The sequence below is a fragment of the Arachis duranensis genome, chromosome 5 (genome assembly GCF_000817695.3).
Source record: "Arachis duranensis cultivar V14167 chromosome 5, aradu.V14167.gnm2.J7QH, whole genome shotgun sequence".
NCBI classification, from domain to species: domain Eukaryota; kingdom Viridiplantae; phylum Streptophyta; class Magnoliopsida; order Fabales; family Fabaceae; genus Arachis; species Arachis duranensis.
Window position 1 is genome coordinate 19778344 of NC_029776.3, and position 5417 is coordinate 19783760.

The following is a 5417-nucleotide window of genomic DNA, read 5'->3' on the forward strand; positions in this document are numbered from 1 at the left end:
AATAGTCTCCTCAGATGAAGAATAAACTAAAACTGAGACCAAAGATGTCTAATACAATAGTAAATTATCCTATTTATACTAGACTAGCTACTAGGGTTTACATGAGTAAGTAATTGATGCATAAATCCACTTCCGGGGCCCACTTGGTGTGTGTTTGGGCTGAGCTTGATCTATCTACGAGTTGAGGCTTCTTTTGGAGTTGAACGCCAAGTTGTAACGTGTTTTGGGCGTTCAACTCCAGGTTGTGATGTGTTTCTGGCGTTTTACTCCAGACAGCAACATGGAACTGGCGTTGAGTGCCAGTTTACGTCATCAATTCCCGAATAAAGTATGAACTATTATATATTTCTGGAAAGCTCTGGATGTCTACTTTCCAACGCAGTTGAGAGCGCGCCATTTGGAGTTCTGTATCTCCAGAAAATCCATTTCGAGTACAGGGAGGTCTGATTCCAACAGCATCAGCAGTCCTTTGTCAGCCTCCTATCAGAGTTTTGCTCAAGTCCCTCAATTTCAGCTAGAAATTACCTAAAATCATAGAAAAACACACAAACTCATAGTAAAGTCTAGAAATGTGAATTTAACATAAAAACTAATGAAAACATCCCTAAAAGTAGCTTGAACTTACTAAAAATTACCTAAAAACAATGCCAAAAAGCGTATAAATTATCCGCTCATCATCCATCCTTGATCCCGACCTGTTATGGCTAGGATTTTTTCTTCTTCCAATATTGAAGGGTTCTGCAGTATTTCCTGGATGAGGCTTCTATTGTTGCCCCCTGGTTTGGTGCTGGCTAGTTTTGAGAGTGCGTTAGCTCGGGCATTTTGCTCGCGGGGTATGTGGCAGATCCTATATTCCCCGAGTTGTCCGAGTTGTTTTTTGGTTTTATCCAAATATTTTTTCATGGTAGGATCTTTGGCTTGGTAGCTTCCCGTTATTTGTGAGGTAACAACTTGTGAGTCACTGTAGATGTTTAGTTTCTGAGCTCCAACCCCCCTAGCCAGCTTCAAACTAGCTAATAACGCTTCGTATTCCGCCTGGTTGTTTGAGGCTGGGAATCCAAATTTTAGGGAAAGCTCAAGTTGGGTTCCTTGGTTGCTTTCGATTATCACACCTGCACCACTTCCGGTTTTATTCGAGGAACTGTCCAAGTATATGTTCCACTTTATGGGGATTTCCGTGGTGTCTGTGAATTCGGCGATGAAGTCGGCTAGATATTGTGATTTAATGGCTGTCCGCGCCTCGTATTGGAGGTCGAACTCGGACAACTTGATTGCCCACTGTAGGATTCTTCCTGTTAGATCTGTTTTCTGTGATATCCCTTTTATGGGCTGGTTGGTCCGAACTTTAATGGTGTGCGTTTGGAAGTATGGGCGAAGTCGTCGAGATGTGAGTATCAGAGCGTAGGCAAACTTCTCTATTTTCTGGTAGTTCAGCTCTGACCCCTGTAGTGCTTTACTAATGAAGTAGACGGGTTGTTGTCCCCCTTCATCTTCTCTAATTAGTGCTGAGGCTATTGCCCGACTTCCTACTGCGAGGTACAGTATGAGTGGTTCTCCCTCTTGTGGTCGAGATAGGATAGGTGGCTGTCCCAAGAATTCTTTGAAGTCTCGGAAGGCTTGTTCACATTCCGTTGTCCACTCGAAATTCTTTCCCTTCCTTAAGGTAGCGTAGAAGGGGAGGGATCTTATTGCTGACCCTGCTAGGAATCTGGACAAGGCCGCCAATCTCCCATTGAGTTGTTGTACCTCTTTGACGCAGGTTGGGCTTTTCATGTTGAGTATGGCCTGGCATTTATCTGGATTTGTCTCGATTCCTCTTTGTGTGAGCATAAAGCCCAAGAATTTACCTGCTTCCACTGCGAAGGTGTATTTAGCCGGGTTGAGTCGCATGCCGTACTTTCGTATGGTGTCGAACACTTGAACCAAGTCGGTTAGTAATGTCTCTTCACTTTGTGTCTTTATCAACATGTCATCCACGTAGACCTCCATGATTTTTCCGATGTGGTTTAAGAAGACTTTATTCATTAGCCTTTGATAAGTGGCTCCCGCGTTCTTGAGGCCGAAAGGCATTACGATGTAGCAATAATTTGCTTTCGGTGTGAGAAACGAGGTTTTTTCTTGATCCGGTGGATACATTGGGATCTGGTTGTACCCTGAGTATGCATCCATGAACGAGAGATACTTATATCCCGATGAGGCATCTACTAGAGCGTCGATGCTTGGGAGTGGATAAGGGTCTTTTGTGCAGGCTTTGTTGAGGTCGGTGTAGTCGGTGCACATTCGCCACTTTCCATTTGACTTTCTCACCAAGACGATGTTTGCTAGCCATAGTGGGTATTTAACTTCTCTTATGAACCCTGCCTCTAGTAGTGCTTGTACTTGTTCTTCTACAGCTTGAGACCGTTCTGGCCTGAGTTTTTTTCATCTTTGTTGTACCGGCCGGGATCCCGGGTAGACTACCAACTTGTGGCTCATTAGTTCAGGGTCTATGCCTGGCATGTCGGCAGCTTTCCATGCGAAGAGATCAACATTATCTCATAGGAACCGTATTAGTGATTCCTTTGTGTCTCCTTTCAGGATCGTGCCAATATTAGTTGTTTTATCCGATGTATCTCCGATCTGGACTCTTTCTATTTCTCCTTCGGGTCATGGGTGGAGTTTTTTTCGTCTCTGAACTTCGCCGAGTTCGATTGTGTGGAACTCTCCTCCTTCGCCTCAGAGGTTTAGACTTTCGTTATAACAGCGACGCGCCATCTTTTGATCTACTTTATTTGTAGCTATCCCTTCTGCAGTTGGGAATTTCATACATAGATGTGGAGTTGAAACTATTGCGCCGAGTTGATTTAACGTTGTCCGACCTATTAAGGCATTGTAGGCTGAGCTTACGTCGACCACGATATAGTCTATCTTGAGTGTTCTGGATTGATTCCCCTTTCCGAAGGTTGTATGTAACGATACGTATCCCAGTGGCTGTACTAGGGTATCCCCAAGTCCGAACAGGCTGTTCGGGTATGCTCTTAGCTCTTTTTCTTCTAAACCGAGCTTGTCAAAGGCAGTTTTGAATAAGATGTCGGCAGAGCTTCCTTGGTCAATTAATGTACGGTGGAGGTTGGCGTTTGCAAATATGATTGTGATGACCATGGGGTCGTCGTGTCCTGAGATGATTTCGGATGCATCTTCTTTGGTAAACGTGATTGCTGGGATGTCTGGCGCCTCCTTCTTTCCTTCGACATGGTATACTTCTTTGAGGTGTCGCTTGCGGGATGATTTGGAGATTCCTCCTCCAGCAAATCCGCCGTGTATCACGTGGACGTGTCTCTCTGGTGTGCGGGGTGATCGTTCAGACCGTCCGACATCTTCATCCCTTCTTCTTTTTCTTGGTTCTTCGTCCCGATTGGCCAAGAACCGATCTAATTTTCCTTCCCTTACTAATTTCTCTATGACGTTTTTCACGTCAAAGCATTCGTTGGTGGAGTGTCCTCGGACTTGATGATACTCACAGTATTCGTTCTGATTTCCTCCTCCCTTTTTGCCTTTGAGTGGCCGAGCTGGGGGTATTTTTTCCGTATGGCAGACTTCTTTGTAAACATCTACCAAGGATACCCTAAGAGGGGTGTAGTTATGATATTTTTTGATTTTCTCCCCGGAGCAATCTTCCTTTTTCTTGGATTCTTTATCTCGGTAGGCAGAACCGAACCTCGAGGCTTCCCCAAATCGAGAATTCTCCTCCATGTTGATGTACTTCTGCGCCCGTTCTTGTACTTCGTCTAGGGATGCTGGGTACTTCTTTGATATAGATTGGCTAAATGGTCCTTCTCGTAGGCCATTTATGAGGCCCAAGATGGCAGCTTCTGTTGGTAGACTTTGTATGTCCATGCATGTTTTGTTGAATCTTTTCATGTAGTTACGAAGACTCTCCCAATCTCCTTGCTTGATTCCTAGTAGGCTGGGTGCGTGTTTGGCTTTGTCCTTTTGTATGGAAAATTCGGCCAAGAACTTCTTGGCTAGGTCGTCGAAACTCGAGATGGATTTTGGAGGTAGGTTGTCGAACCATCTAATGGCTGTCTTGGTAAGAGTTGTTGGAAAGGCTTTGCAGCGAACTGCATCCGAGGCATCAGTGAGGTACATCCTACTTCTAAAGTTGCTGAGATGGTGGTTGGGGTCCGAGGTGCCGTCATACAGAGTCATATCCGGAAGTTTGAAATCTTTTGGGATTTTGGTCTTCATAATTTCCCTGGTGAATGGATCTTGATCTTTGTGAGAGCTATCCTCTGGGGTGGATCGAGTAGCTTTAGTTTTGAGATCAGCTTCGAGTTTCATAAGCTTATCTTCTAATTCTCGGCGTCGCCTTATCTCCCGATGTAGATCCTCTTCTTTTTCGCGTTGATGTTGGGCTTCTTTCTCAAGTTGCTTTAATCGATCTTGAAGTGCTTCTATCACCCCCGGATTTGATGGAATTTTGTCTCCATTGGGTTCCGGAGTATCTTTAAGTATAGCATCCATGTTCTTGTGCGGCATTCTATCTTCCAAACCTGAGTCGTGGTCGTTGTCATGGTCATCCGCGATGGTGTTGGGATGACTTCCAGGTTCCCCGGCAACGGCGCCAATGTTTCGAGGGTTACCTAAAACTGTAGGTCGATCTCGGTCGAGATCTTCTGTATTGGTCAGAGCCGACGTGTCCGGCAGGTGTATAGCGGCCGGAGCTGGTATGTCCGACTTGTGGAACTTAAAGTGCTACTGATCCTTCGTCTCTAGAGGGTGGGAGATACCTGCAAGGGACTCCGATGCTTAAGTTAGCAAGGGTATTAAGCAGGTATTGAATAGGTTCAGAATATGAGTTATACCTGGGTGTTCCAGTGTATTTATAATGGTGAGATGTGGCCTCCTGTGGATAAGATAAGTTAGTTATCTTATCTTATCTTTATCTTATCTTCAAGTGATGTCATCTTATCTTCAAGGGAACCGCCCTTCTCTTGTAGGCTTGGGCTGTCTTAGGATCTGGGGCGTGTTCCTCTATTTGGGCCCTTTGTTTGGGCTTTCTCGTGACTTTGGCCGAGCTCTTTGAGAAGAGGTCGGATTGTCCTGACCTGAAGAGGTTGGTTACTTTGTCTGTAGAACATCCCGCATGTTTCATGGTTCTCGGTTTGGAATTTTCTGATTGCATCTTGCAACCACTTCAATATCTTCTATGACCAGTGGAATCTTATGGGGTTTGAGACATCCTGAATCGGGAGGATGTGCCTTGGGGAGATAGTCTGTTGGTTTGTTGGGGAAAAAACATCTTTAACACCACTAAGATGAAGTGTCATCTAAAAGTCATCCGTTGTTCCTCGGTTTCTATTGGACAGCCATAGAAGAAGTCCCGCAGTTGTGTTGTTATTTTCTTTTGGAATTGCCTCTTAAGTGCAACATGGGAA